At 38.9% G+C, this 15,909-nt stretch overlaps 1 protein-coding gene across 1 annotated transcript in view; it reads right to left on the reverse strand.

The window, feature by feature from the left end:
* LOC127639902 (aryl hydrocarbon receptor-like) overlaps positions 1-15,909 on the reverse strand; it is a 49,804-nt gene that overhangs the window by 29,629 nt on the left and 4,266 nt on the right. The gene's annotated exons all lie outside the window — the stretch shown is intronic.

A 15,909-nucleotide genomic window follows, 5' to 3' on the forward strand; every position in this document is an offset into this window, starting at 1 on the left:
ATAATTAAGCAAGAGCACATTGAAAATAAGCTTCAACGTAATGCAATTAATCCACAACACAAGGAACAGCAAAAATTATTTTTAATCTGGATTTTAATTTGTGTGGCAGTTCTGGCTTTTCTGTTGTGTTGTGGCTTTTCTGTTGTGTTGTGGCTTGTTTCTGTTGTGTTGTGGCTTTTCTGTTGTGTTGTGGCTGTTCTGTTGGGTTGTGGCTTTTCTGTTGTGCTGTGGCGTTCTGTTGGGTTGTGGCTTTTCTGTTGTGTTGTGGCTGTTCTGTTGTGTTGTGGCTGTTCTGTTGTGTTGTGGCTGTTCTGTTGTGTTGTGGCTGTTCTGTTGTGTTGTGGCTGTTCTGTTGTGTTGTGGCTGTTCTGTTGGGTTGTGGCTTTTCTGTTGTGTTGTGGCTTTTCTGTTGTGTTGTGGCTGTTCTGTTGGGTTGTGGCTTTTCTGTTGTGCTGTGGCTTTTCTGTTGTGTTGTGGCTTTTCTGTTGTGCTGTGGCTTTTCTGTTGTGCTGTGGCTTTTCTGTTGGGTTGTGGCTTTTCTGTTGTGCTGTGGCTTTTCTGTTGTGTTGTGGCTTTTCTGTTGTGTTGTGGCTTTTCTGTTGTGTTGTGGCTTTTCTGTTGTGTTGTGGCTTTTCTGTTGTGCTGTGGCTTTTCTGTTGTGCTGTGGCTTTTCTGTTGTGTTGTGGCTTGTTTCTGTTGTTTTGTGGCTTGTTTCTGTTGGGTTGTGGCTGTTCTGTTGTTTTGTGGCTTGTTTCTGTTGTGTTGTGGCTTTTCTGTTGTTTTGTGGATTTTCTGTTGTTTTGTGGCTGTTCTGTTGTGTTGTGGATTTTCTGTTGTGTTGTGGCTTTTCTGTTGTTTTGTGGATTTTCTGTTGTTTTGTGGCTTTTCTGTTGGGTTGTGGCTTTTCTGTTGTGTTGTGGCTTTTCTGTTGTGTTCTGGCTTTTCTGTTGTGTTGTGGCTTTTCTGTTGGGTTGTGGCTTTTCTGTTGTGTTGTGGCTGTTCTGTTGGGTTGTGGCTTTTCTGTTGTGTTGTGGCTTTTCTGTTGTGCTGTGGCGTTTCTGTTGGGTTATGGCTTTTCTGTTGTGTTGTGGCTGTTCTGTTGGGTTGTGGCTGTTCTGTTGTTTTGTGGCTTTTCTGTTGTGTTGTGGCTTTTCTGTTGGGTTGTGGCTTTTCTGTTGGGTTGTGGCTTTTCTGTTGTGCTGTGGCGTTTCTGTTGGGTTGTGGCTTTTCTGTTGTGTTGTGGCTTGTTTCTGTTGTGTTGTGGCTTGTTTCTGTTGGGTTGTGGCTTGTTTCTGTTGTGTTGTGGCTTGTTTCTGTTGGGTTGTGGCTTTTCTGTTGGGTTGTGGCTTGTTTCTGTTGTGTTGTGGCTTGTTTCTGTTGTGTTGTGGCTTTTTCTGTTGGGTTGTGGCTTTTCTGTTGGGTTGTGGCTTTTCTGTTGGGTTGTGGCTTGTTTCTGTTGTGTTGTGGCTTGTTTCTGTTGTGTTGTGGCTTTTCTGTTGGGTTGTGGCTTTTCTGTTGGGTTGTGGCTTTTCTGTTGTGCTGTGGCGTTTCTGTTGGGTTGTGGCTTTTCTGTTGTGTTGTGGCTTGTTTCTGTTGTGTTGTGGCTTTTCTGTTGTGTTGTGGCTTGTTTCTGTTGTGTTGTGGCTTGTTTCTGTTGTGTTGTGGCTGTTCTGTTGGGTTGTGGCTGTTCTGTTGTTTTGTGGCTTTTCTGTTGGGTTGTGGCATTTCTGTTGTGTTGTGGCTTTTCTGTTGTGCTGTGGCTTTTCTGTTGTGTTGTGGCTTTTCTGTTGTGTTGTGGCTTGTTTCTGTTGTTTTGTGGCTTTTCTGTTGGGTTGTGGCTTTTCTGTTGTTTTGTGGCTTTTCTGTTGTTTTGTGGCTTTTCTGTTGTGTTCTAGCTTTTCTGTTGTGTTGTGGCTTTTCTGTTGTGTTGTGGCTTTTCTGTTGTGTTGTGGCTGTTCTGTTGGGTTGTGGCTTTTCTGTGGTGCTGTGGCTTTTCTGTTGTGCTGTAGCTGTTCTGTTGTGCTGTGGCTTTTCTGTTGGGTTGTGGCTTGTTTCTGTTGGGTTGTGGCTTGTTTCTGTTGGGTTGTGGCTTGTTTCTGTTGGGTTGTGGCTTGTTCCTGTTGGGTTGTGGCTTGTTTCTGTTGGGTTGTGGCTGTTTCTGTTGGGTTGTGGCTTGTTTCTGTTGGGTTGTGGCTTGTTTCTGTTGGGTTGTGGCTTGTTCCTGTTGGGTTGTGGCTGTTCTGTTGGGTTGTGGCTTTTCTGTTACACGTACATGACTTGTCATGACAAAGACAAAGTTTACACGGCATTTTATTTACACATAGTTTGACATAGGGTGACAAAAGACTAGGTTGAATAGAACTGTGAGGCTGTTTAAAAGGACAAAAGGAAAACAGACTGTAGCAGTGGTGGGCAAATTGCTATATTATTATGTGATTAGTGTGTCTAACAATTGAAGTGTTATAAAAAGTGATTGAACAGACACTTATTTGCACACAACCTATTCAGACTAACTGACAAATTAATGCACAATTCAGTAAGAGTGCGTGCAATGCTGCATCTTTCTTCTTAATTATGCTCTTGTGTCTCAGGGAATAACGTCAAACTCATTAGCACATGGTGCATCATGGCACGATGGAAGCTAAGGATCAGGGGTCGCAATGGGTCGTGCCACGGTCAGAGGTGGTGAAGATCTCACACCAGCATCAAATTCAAGCATCAAATGAATTTAAAAGCTGGACAGTTTGCAATGTGGTGTGGGTTTTATGGTGGCCCAGTGGTGTAAAAATAAATAAATAAATAAATAAATAAATAGCAAAGCAAATAAAAGCTGAAAACACAATTAAATAAGCCACAACAAATGCAATATAATTTGCATCTGAAAATTAGTATTGAATTTGTGGCAAGTTTGCAGCAAGTTAGAAGTTTTGACAGATTTAGGTCACTTTTTGGGACAATTTTGTCCTCAAACTATAGCTAAGTAAACTGTATCCACATTAGATACCATGCTGATCTATATTACCAAGCAATGATGTACTGAAAGTTGTATCGTCGATAGTCTATAATAATTATAATTAGCTTTATATAAAAGCAACAGATGTCTATAGTATGTCCTCATTTACATAACCAATTAACTAAAAAGCCAGCAACACTGGCGAATCAATGCTTTAAGCAATGTTTCGATAACACAGAAGAACCAGTGTTTACACTCTTCAGGAAGTCAAGAAACCAACTTATTCACTGTATGACTATACACATTAAACTGTGAAAGAAGAAAGCATTTAACTTTAAGGGAAAGGTTAGAATCCGTTATGATGGCGACAAGCATGTTGATCATGCCCCTGACAATCCTTCTGATATGCTTCAAAGACCGAAGGGATGTTTAAGGCCCTGTTCCCATGATCTTTAGCTCCTGTACCATAGTGCTAAGACAAAGGGTGAAGGGCCACAGCGTAGCGCCGACAGAACTCTGCACGCAAGCACACATGTATGAAGACGCTCATTTACGCAAGCTAATGGCTGGCAAATTAGGGAGGAACAGAGGTTAATTCAATCCACACTTCATTGAAACTGCATCTTTGTGCTATAAATGGAACATCAACAATCGTCATATGAAAAGCGAGGAGAATTCCATTAAAGCAAAAACTCGACAAGTGAAAAGTCGGAGAGGGAAACAGCTATTGGCAAACTGGTTTTGTTTTGCCATAGAAAAATATTTTCAAAGTACATAATGGGCGAATCTCACAAAAAACATGTCTGGGGCACTTTAAACCCCATAATTAAAATAAAATAATTATAATTTTATTTTAATGACATTTTGCACAGAAAATCAGGTCTATTATGGGACCATATAAGATTTTTTAGCATTTTTTAATTATTTTGATGACAATTAAACACATTACTGTAATGTTTTCGTTTAGATTTTCATTACTGTAATACATTATTTAATTATTGTATTAAACCTTTTTCCACTGTAATAAAGTTTTACAATTGTCATTTATTCATATAAGATAATATGAATATTATCCTTTGAAAATGAGAGACTGAAATATGAGTGATCATTTGTATTTCAACTGAAATACAACCAAGAAAACAATCTGTGCTACGCTAATTTACTTACTGCTGCTAAACTTGCTAACAATAAAACCAGCTCTCTATCTTTCTTCTTCTCTCTCTCTCTCTCTCTCTCTCTCTTTCCCTCTCCATTCAGTCCTCTCTCTTTGTCCAAAACAGAGAGAAAAACGCAAACTGTCCTCCTCCCATGCTTTCTGTCCATTCAGACATAAGCACTTGGAATTAACATAGCTAAGTGTCGTCATACATTAGGTGACAGATGAGTTAGCGAATACCGTCGGAGCGTTTCTGGGCTCGTTCGCATGCGTTTATGTAGCGGACCCATTTTAGGTCACTGCACATTAGGCCCCTGAGTGTCTCAGGGAAACTTTGCGGACAGAGGCCCGCATAAACCAGCGCTAAATGTTTTGGCTTTATTACATGCGGTCTTAGCGAAGGGGCCAAAACAGCTGAGGGGAAATTTGAATGCACTACTTAAAATGTCAGTGCTATTTTTGTCACTATGGAAAATTAGAGGGCTAAAAGTTATTAAATACTCAGGCTCAATAATATGATTGGATAATCTTTGGTCGAAGCTGTAAAATCGCAGATACATGCACATCTGTTGAATTCTATATTAATGTATTTAGTTTCTACAGTTAGTATATGATATCGTTGAGCAAATATAACACAGTTAGAACTATATATCTTGGATTACACGTGGTGTGCAGACATGAAGACATGAAGAACAAATCGTGTGACTTGTTGAGTAGAGGTGTGATAAGAAAATGTTCACCTGACAGATGACAGGGCAAACACATCCAATAGACTTAGATTGAAGGAGGGACCTGGGCCATATCTAGGGACTAGAATATCATAGAGACTTTGTGGTGGGCCCTCTTGATTTGGACCAGTTTTAAACTATCTAGCAACCACCCAGAATATCTTTGCAACTGTATAGCAAAATACTAAAAACCACTGAGTACTCCTTGGCAACTGCATAGCAGTATGCTAAAAACAAGTGATCGACAGATTTTGGGTTAATGGCCGATGCCGATATCCAGAAAGCAGGGTGGCCGATAGGCCAATACAATGACGATATATCACACAATTTATCATAATAAATATCAAACATAAAATGACTACAAAATGAATAAACTCTTATTTTGCACCATATTTACTCGACTTCACACTAAACTTTAAAATAAAATGTATTTAAAATGGTAGATAGCAGTTTCTCCTGATTTATGTTTATTCATCAAATTTGTGTAATTGATTTGCTATTGAAATGTTAATATATTAGGAAGAAGGAAGTAGTCCAGCAACCATGGATGGCATGTGTGCATTAACAATAGCATTTTCTAAAAACAATACAGAATCAAACCAATTGTCCATACAGTGCATAGTGAATAAGACATTTACTCATAGCGCACGTGAATCGCTTTTACTTTGAATATGTACTTGCATGCTCCTGCGGATCCAACACGAGCAGCAGCAATCTCCTGACAGTTTAAATGGCCTGGATCACCTGCTTGGATTGTCACGGAGTGACCATCATGATTTGTGAATCAGAGGAACTTTTGATCCTGATCCTGAAGTTTTGATTCAGGCTTATAGAACACGCACTACAGAGGAAAATATTAGATGAGCGCTCGATGTACACATATTTGCAGACGGTGATATCACTTTTATTGATATTTTTCTTTTTATCATCAGACTGATGGAGTTGGAGAATGAAACAGGCGAGCACTTTAACAATATGAGCTCAAACACGTCTGCCGAGGCTCTTATATGCAGACCGTTTAAATGACAATGTGTTTCACAGCGGCCTATTACGATGCATGTGACAACAAAACGAACAGTGACTGGTTGATAACATGTCTCAGTCGTTACATATGCAAGCAGGTGTTTCTCAGCACACTCAAGAAACTAATCGGCCAAATGGGACATTTTATCGGCCGATACTGATAATTAAAAAAAATTAAATATGGTCCGATTTATTGGCCTCTGCGACATATCGGTTGACCACTACTAAAAACCATTGCGAACTCCTTAGTAACTGCATTGTAATATGCTAAAAGCAACTTTATATGATAAAACCACTAAGAATACCTTAGCAACTATATAACAATATGCTTAAAAAACACTCAGAACACCGTAGCAACTGCATATGCTAAAACCCACCCTGTAACCTTCGCAACTGCACAGCAATATGCTTAGAACCAATGAGAATACCTTAGCAACTGCATAACAATATGCTAAAAAACACTCAGAACACCTTAGCAACTTCATATAATAAAAACCACCCTGCATACTTTTGCAACTGCCTAGCAATTAGCTTAAAACCATTCAGAACGCCTTATCAACTGTATAACAATATGCTAAAAAACACTCAGAACACCTTAGCAACTTCATATAATAAAAACCACCCTGCATACTTTTGCAACTGCCTAGCAATTAGCTTAAAACCATTCAGAACGCCTTATCAACTGTATAACAATATGCTAAAGAACACTCAGAACAGCAACTGCATAGCAATTAATGCTAAAAACAAATGTATATGCTAAAGCAACCCAGACTTCCTTTGCAATTTCATAGCAATATGCTAAAAATCACCAAGAATACCTTAGCAACTATACAGCAATATGATCACTCAGAACAACAAAGCAAATGCATATGCTAAAAACCACCCAGCATACCTTCGCAACTGCACAGCAATATGCTTAAAATCACTCCGAATTCCTTTACATCTGCACAGCAATAACCCAGAGCACCCTAGCTACTGTATTGCAATGCACTAAAAAACATTCAGAATGCTTTAGCTACTGCAATGTTGAGAACATAAATATCAAATTTAATCAAGAAAGACCTTTTGAAAAAGTTATGTCTGTATAACACTGCAAATCAGTTGGATATTTAATAAAATTTCAATAAAATGTAACATTAATAATGTTCTTTCTCATGCATGATGTTGTAAAAGATTCTAGGAGGACTGAGAGGTGTTTTGTGTGCTTTATTTAGTGAGGGAGAATGAAAAAGGCAAATAGAGTAAGAGAGCATGATGGCTATCAAATATTAACACATGGGCCTTTCTGCACACGTCACAAGTTGATGACATCACAGCAGCAGATGTGGGTGTCTGCGAGTGGCCCGAGGCAGTGGGAAGATCAGGGAAGATTTTGATGGGCCCAGCCTAACGGATGGCTCTGGATAGGAAGGGGTCGTCTTCTGACGTGGTAAGAAACGAAAGTGACAACCAACAAACGATAAAAACATCACAACAGCCACATCTCAATGCACAGATCAACGACTCTTCGCAAGCCAACACTCTTGCCATCTCTTTCTCTCCCTCCCCCTTCTATCCCACTTTCTTTGGCAACATCTCATTCATTCATGGCATAAAGATATGCTTAGCGCAGGCATACAGAGGCTCGCTAAATGCTAATGTGTGAGAAGCATCTGGATTGTTTTTGTCAGCATGATATGAAACACTTAAACACATCAAACAAGCAAGAAAACGTGCATTTGCTAACATTGCTAACATTAGCAAACATTTGCTAGCATTGCCATTGCACATTACATTTGTAGCAGCTATTATAAACTAGTTTGTTAAAAATGTGGTTTAAGGTAGGGGAAGTTGGTTTAGGATCATTATTCAAAATGTTTCGTCAATGTCACCAACACAGCTAGCATGCTAGTCGTATATGCTCCCTAAAGACACCCAGACACAGAATTAGAGGACCGAACCAAGCTAATTGCAATTGGTTGTTCTTTCATAATTGATGTTATTCATGAGTGGGTGGGATTTTGTCAGTAGGGCGGAGCAAATGGGTTCCATGACAGGTAGCATTTGCAAGAACATGGCATGATGGCTACTGAATCATTTAAGATGGACTCTGTTCAGCAGTTACATGACCTTCAAAGCTGCTATCGACAAATCTCTGCTAACGACAATGAGGAAAAAATGCATTGTAAGGGAGGCACTAATAAAATTCAGAGCACTTAAAATGATAACTGTGTGTGTGTGATTGTGTATCAGTGGTTTAGTGTGCAAGATAATCCTAATATAGCCCACAATTTTAAAGTTTAGTGTTAACAGTCAAACCTTTTTGATCTCTCTCTCTCTCTCTCACACAAACACTTAAAGGGATAGTTCACCCAAAAATGAAAATTCTCTCATCATGTACTCACCCCTAGGCCATTCCAGATGTGTATGACTTTCTTTCTTCCGCAGTACACAAATGAAGATTTCTTTAAGAATATGTCAGCTCTGTAGGACCATATAATGCAAGTGAATGGTGACCAGAACTCAGAAGGTCCAAAAAGGACATAAAGACAACATAAAAGTAATCAATTCGACTCCAGTGTTTAAATCAATTTCTTCTTAACAGATATGACAAGTGTGGGTGAGAAGCAGATCAATATTTAAGTCCTTTTAACTATAAATCTACACTTTCACATTTAGTCACCTACTGGTTGGGGCTGGTCAATGATGGATATTTATTGTTAAAATGGACTGATCATCATTCACTTGCATTGTTAAGACCTACAGAGCAGAGATATTCTTCTACAATTCTTAATTTGGGCTCTGCAGAAGAAAGTAAGACATTGCATGAGGGTATGTAAATAATGTGAGAATTATAATTTTTGGGTGAAATTCCTTCCGTAAAGGATGGAGAAGGCATATCCTCCATTAGTTTTCTCTGCAATTCAACACATTTACCAAAGGCTAAGCAATTCTATACATACTATATGACATTTATGCATTTGGCAGATGCTTTTATCCAAAGTGACTTACAGTGCACTTATTACAGGGACAATCCCGCCGGAGCAACCTGGAGTTAAGTGCCTTGCTCAAGGACACAATGGTGGTGGCTGTGGGGATCAAACTAGCGACCTTCTGATTACCAGTTATGTGTTTTAGCCCACTCCGCCACTCCCATATCCCATAAGAAGTCATTGTACTACAAAACATACTGTAAGTTTCAGAACTCAAAACTTCCTCCTCACAGCAAAAATAACATTTGTTGAAACCATGCTGCAAAAACAACTCGCTCCCTACTTCCTCCACATTGTGATACTGTGTCACGCTATGGTAGACATTTGCATCTGACCACCTTCGCAACAACATATCAAGGACTACTTTACCTTATCACTTCTGTAGCCCCACCCAGTAGCGGTGAGTAGTGAGATGACTGGTCAGTCAAGAACAGAGAGCCATTCATAACAGTGGGCATTTACTGTCAAGTCATTATAGAAATGCAACATTTTCGTAGTTAACCTCTCTCTCTCTCTCTCTCTCTCTCTCTCTCTCTCTCTCTCTCTATATATATATATCGTATCAAATTTGAGAGCAGGAACTGTTTTACAATCTTTGTGACTGGTACTCTGGAACTGGTCCATATACGTTGCGTTCATGAATTTTTTAATAATGTTCTTAATATGACTAAAGTATCTGCAGAGCTGTATCGTGTGATGGACATGATTGTGGCAGGACAGATGACAGCGCAGGTTGACCAATCACGTTTCAGGTCCACACAAACGAGCACATGAAGAACCAAATGAAGAATTAATGAAGAACCAAAATTAAAATTGTATTTTATATACTTTTTATATATAACTGAATGCATCAAACACTGTCTGTACAAGGACCATAATTTTATTATGTTTTTTAATTTGCAAATAATAATAAATGTATGACACAATGTACGAGAACCACTATTTACATCATGCTTTTCATTTTCGAAAAACGAAATAAGAATTAATGCAACGTACATGGACCATTATTTATGTCATGCATTACAATTTTGAAAAAAAAAAAAATAACCAAAAAAATGCAACATTTACGTAACATAATTTATTTATATTGTTTTTTTTTTTTTATTCTGAAACGAATGCAATACACACAGAACATCACTAAAAATAAAAAATAAACTATAATTCAATTTCAAAACAAAAAAATGAATGATCAAACGTACATGGACCTGGATCAGTTTATTTTTTTCATGATTTGCATGAAAGATTCAAAACCCAACATCCCTTCAACAGGTTCAGCCTGCTGATAGCTGACAATATTTAGAGCAGAATCATTAGTGAGCATGTTTATATCTGACAGCTGCAGTACACTGAACACCAGTGAACAACATATGTCTTTTGCATACTAACTCTGCAGTAAGCCAGCTGCAGCCACAACACACAAACAAACACAGTTATTAGTTAGCATCTATCTGTGCATGCATATACACAGTGTGTGTCCATTCGCTGGATGTGCTCCTAATTTTGAGTGTGTGTGTTTACAGTATGTGTGTCTCCTCTGAGCAGAAATCCCAACCACATTCCTGTCTATTGTACTGTAACAGTGAGGCGGCAGAGAGCAGAAACACGTCAAACAGAGGCAGGGAGGCCTCGATCTGGGGCAGGTTATGGATTTCTTCGCACTCTGTGCTGCACTGTTATTGCTGTAATTATCCTAGAAAAACAGTAACACACTGTTGTTTAAAATGGAACCGTTTATAGGCAACAAAAGAGCTTAAAAGAATCCCATTCAACAACGGGCACGGTGAATACAAACGCAGCCCAAATCAGTTAACATGTTTGAGATTTAAACCAGAGGATTCAATTTTACTGCTCAGGAAACCCGTAGAAATAAAAGTTCTTTGTTGATTGGTTGGTCTTAAAGTCCTACCTTTTCAAGTTGTACAATACCTTACAATTTCGCCATCTCGCACAAATTATTACGAGTTGTCATGAGATTGTTTTGGCTCAGAAGTTGCTCTTTCATAGCTCCGGAGTGCTTCGCTATATTTTATTTAAGTATCAACGTTGTCTCCAACAATTTGCCTGGGAGGAATAAAATTGTTTAAAATTGATGTTCAGAAGAATACAATTAGTATGACCTAAGACTACAGAAATTTGACATACCAGGAAGGTGTGTGACTTAAGTGGTGGTGGTGTAGTGGTCTAAAGCACATAACTGGTAATCAGAAGGTCGCTGGTTCTATCCCCACAGCCACCACCATTGTGTCCTTGAGCAAGGCACTTAACTCCAGGTTGCTCCGGGGGGGATTGTCCCTGTAATAAGTGCACTGTAAGTTGCTTTGGATAAAAGCGTCTGCCAAATGCATAAATGTAAATGTAAATGTGTGATGGAGGCCCTTTATATTTATATATTTATATTTATGCATTTGGCAGATGCTTTTATCCAAAGCAACTTACAGTGCACTTATTACAGGGACAATCCCCCCGGAGCAACCTGGAGTTAAGTGCCTTGCTCAAGGACACAATGGTGGTGGCTGTGGGGATCGAACCAGCAACCTTCTGATTACCAGATTACCAGTTATGTGCTTAGACCACTACACCACCACCACTCCACCCTTAACACCTTAAAGGGCTAACACCCTTTAAGGTGTTAAGCCACAAATTGTTGGCCGTTATGCAATTTACACCTGCTGTGAAGATTAACTTGGCCAACTGGGACCGCTTTCGTAGTCATGATGCAATAGTTTTGCGGAGACAGGGAATAAAACAGGTCCAAATGTATCGATTCACAGTTTGAAACTGGCTGCAAACATTTCAAATGAATGTGGTTAATTTGATATATCACAGATGTTCACTTCAATAACAAAGTGCAAAAATCGTCTAATGCTTTGGCGAATGTTTCTCATTCCATTAATTCAATGTACTGGGATTGTAAATTCATATTTGTTGACATTACTATGGGATCTGATCTATAAACAGATCAATGTTTAAAAATCACTTCACAGATTAACGTCTGACTCACTTCAAATAGAGAGATACTTATCCTGTCGCTCAGAAAGAAAGGAAAATGAAGTGCTTATGTGACTCTGATACAGCAGGGAGTAGTCTGTTATGTGGCAATTTCGGGAATTTGATCTAAGGAATTTGATTACATCACTGCTCACACAATTCCTGGGAAAGCAGATAAACAAACTCAGGAACTAAAATTTGACAACAATTTTTGAATTTCTGAGGCATTAAATCAGAGCCAAAGCAAACTTTATATGAAATTCGATAAAGAGGCCATCAATAAATCGAATCTTTTCCAGGTGATTTCTTTTTTTGTTTTTGTCCTAACCAGCTGTGACCTTCAACAGCGTTGAGAAATTTCAACAGACTATGGGTTAATATTTATGATGCGTTGCACTGGGTAGCCCCATCCACAATGACATCTCAATGTTCCTAGCATTGACAACTATTTCGCAACTTGAATATAGGACGCTAGAGCATTTTGAGTGCTTGGCGCAAACAAGATGTTTCGCCATCCGACGGGATGTTTTGCAGCTTTAATACAGTGTTCGTGGGATGTCTTCATTTAGGCCAAAATAAGGCCATACAGCTAAATATTACACCTCAAACTTGTTCTGATTGCCTGTGATTTTGTTGCTTTGCAGCGTTTTACTTTTAGTGACGACAGAAAAATCACTTTGTTTTCAAAACTTGACAAGACACGCCTAGTTAGTATGAGATGTTACAAGGATACTGTGGCTGGGCGGAGGGCGGGCCGGGTCATGATTCCGCACACCCGGCCCCTACTCATGCTAATTAGCCCTCAAGAGGGATAAAGGCCGACCGAAGACGGCAGTGCTAGAGAGAGAGAGATTTACAGACAGTCCGACACCTGTGTGTGTTTGTCTTTTTGGTTAATTTTATAATAAAAATATTATTTATATTTTCAAGCCGGTTCTCGCCTCCTGCTTTCCATGAATCCCTTTACAGACAGCTTACCTATAACTACTCAAAATACTAAACTCCAAATTCACGCGAACTGTCAAAGTTAGCAGGCCTAGCATGGAGCTTAGCATTAGCATCCAATTGCACATGATTCTATATATGTACTTTAGTCTGACGTTGCAAACAATGTCCAGGATTCAAAGAGAATAGACATAGAATCCAAATCTCATGAGTTGCCAAGAAGGGGGTTGAAGTCAAAGGACACAAAGGATTTAATGATACTCATAACAGTCAATCTTGAGCTGTGCCAAACCAGCTAAAATGACCATGACACTATAATCGTAACGCTAATGCACCCAAATAAAATAAGCCGAATGTGAAGACAGTCCAGGCAACATGCTGGTACAGTCATTTTATAATAAGACTGTAAGGGCTTTTCTTTCTATGGCTAAGTATATATTTGTTTGGCAATCTGAAATTAAAGAGTTTTACCTCAGAAAGAGAGAAATGAAGAAAACATTAGTTGGAAGACTGACCCCTTTATTTTAATGAACTCTAATAGGGCCTTTAAATGTACACAATGTGTGACATGCTACTCAATGTAAGAAATCCAGTGTGAAAATGGCTTTGACATTGTTTACACATGCATACTCACATACCTGGCTGTAAAGAAAAAAGTCTTGTAATGTGGCCTAACAACACTGCAGCCTAGTCTAACTGTCTGGTACAAACATGGAAAAAGCATGTGCGATAGCTGCATTCAAAATGGGATAAATCCACCTACGAATGGCACATCGAAACGGGAACAATCGTAGCCGCCATGTTGAATGAAGGGTCGTTCCAAACCGAAGGGGTAATGACCCTGAAGTGCGTTCCGAATTAACATTTAGAGTCCTACACCCTTGAACACTCCCACGCTCTCTCTCTGGAGGGTAAACCCTTTGAAGGGATTAGGGCAAATGGATGAGTCATTCGGAATGGAACGCACCCTCAGATTTGAAGCAACCTCACCCCATTTGGCCAAGAGTTCAAAAGTTCACAGCCGTCAGTTTGTTTTTGCAGGCCCTCTCTCACTTTTCAAAGGGATCTCGGCATGAATGTAAGTGGATTAGCTCTGGAGTTTTTCTACCAAAACACTTTCATCTGGCCCCATTCGTTCACGGCTTGGAAAGACATGGAGGGCAAATTGTGAGGCGAGACAGACAGAACAATCAATCGAAAGAAAATTATCAAACGAACGAACGAAAGAGAAAAGAAAGTGATGGATGGAAAGAAATGAAAGAGATAGATATATAGACAGACAGACAGACAGATAGATTGAACAATTCAATCACAAAAAAATCGGAAATCACAACGTGGCCTTACAATTAGAATGATCTTCTTTACTGGGAAAATAACATCAGTAAAGACTAATGAGATTTCAAAACTAATATATATATTACCATTGCTCATACTTAAACGAATATTCCGGGATAATACAAGTTAAGCTCAATCGACAGCATTTGTGGTATAATGTTATTTACCACAAAAATCAATTTAGACTCGTCCATCCTTTTCTTTAAAAAAAGCATAAATCGAGGTTACAGTGAGGCACTTACAATGGAAGTGAATGGTGCCAATTTCTGAACGTTAAAATAATAACTCTTTCAAATGTTTAGCCACAAAACACAGACAATATGCAGTGCCAACATGATTTTAGTGTGACAAAATCACTTGCTAACCTTATCTGTGTAAAGTTATAGCCAATTTATTACTTCGTTGCAATGACGATGTAATATCAACAAACCCTCAACCTTCAAATGACTATAACAGCTCAAACTTTACAGCTCAAATAAATAATAAACGCACTACGCAAAATGCAAAGCAACGCATTACAACCACTCAAAACTTCCTAGCAACTGCAGAGCAACACTAAAAACCGTTTAGAACACACTAGAAGTTGCATAGCAATGCACACTAAAACATAAACATGAGTGCATCAATACACAAAAAGTATGAACACCCTGGACACACCCTGACATAGCAACACACGACAACCACTCAGACCACCATAGTGACTGCATGTCAGCATACTAAAAACACTCAGAATGCCATAGCAACTGCATAGCAACACACTACAAATCACACTGAATAACCCAGCAAGTGCAAAGCAATGCACAGAATACCCTAGAAACTGCATAGCAATGCACCTAAAACTACGCAGAAAACCCTAGTTATTGCAAAGCAATGTATTAAAACCACTCAAGTCACCCTAGCAACTGCATAGCAACGCACTTTAAACCACTCAGAACACCCTAGCAACTGCATAGCAACGCATTATAAACCAATCAGAACACCCAGGCAATATATATATATATATAGACAGAGAGAGACAGAAAGAAAAAAACCAAGAACGTGGAGAAATGACAAAGAGGACGAGGAAGTTTAATTGGGGCCTTGTTTTAGTTGCCATCACTCCAATAAAACAGTCAGTTTCTGAGGCATTATAAGTGCTGGAACACTGACCTACATTCAGTCAAGAACATCCCTTCCTGTCCTAAGACACCTGATCCCGAGTCAGTCCGTAAACACATTTTATTCGACACATTTCGAGTTAAAAATGCGACGTATGATCTGGATGAGCCGTTATAATGGCTCAGTGATTTTGTGAGTTGAAATATACTTTACAGTGAACATGAAATCAAACTTGACTTTATTTACTTTCTAGAAGAAGTATTAGATGTTGCTGTGAATGATTCATCATTCATAAAAATTATTTAAAAATAAAAATGCTTTTGTGATCTTTTCATTTTTCAACCCTCCTCTCTAACATCCAGTCAAGTCCCACCAAACAGTTTTTTCTAAAATCTCTTCAAATATCTACTTATATCTGTAAGTCATATTATGGATGTAAAAGGCAAAGACATTGCATATTTATGTTAATGTTTTCCAAACATTCCGGCATCTCCCATTGGTCAAACAAATAGATGGCCCCGCCCCAAACTCACACAAGTGGTTGAGGCCATGTTGCTATGCTGGAAACAAGAAAGAAAATGACACGCGACCCCTTTAAGGAACATCCAGCTCGACATCTGATTCAGTTTGATTTGATTAAACGTTTGTTTCGGTAATGTTTAAATAATAATGTTTAAATAATAACGTTTCTTTTTGATTATGTTCAGACAT

This window comes from Xyrauchen texanus, chromosome 48 (genome assembly GCF_025860055.1).
Source record: "Xyrauchen texanus isolate HMW12.3.18 chromosome 48, RBS_HiC_50CHRs, whole genome shotgun sequence".
Classification (NCBI taxonomy): Eukaryota; Metazoa; Chordata; class Actinopteri; order Cypriniformes; family Catostomidae; genus Xyrauchen; species Xyrauchen texanus.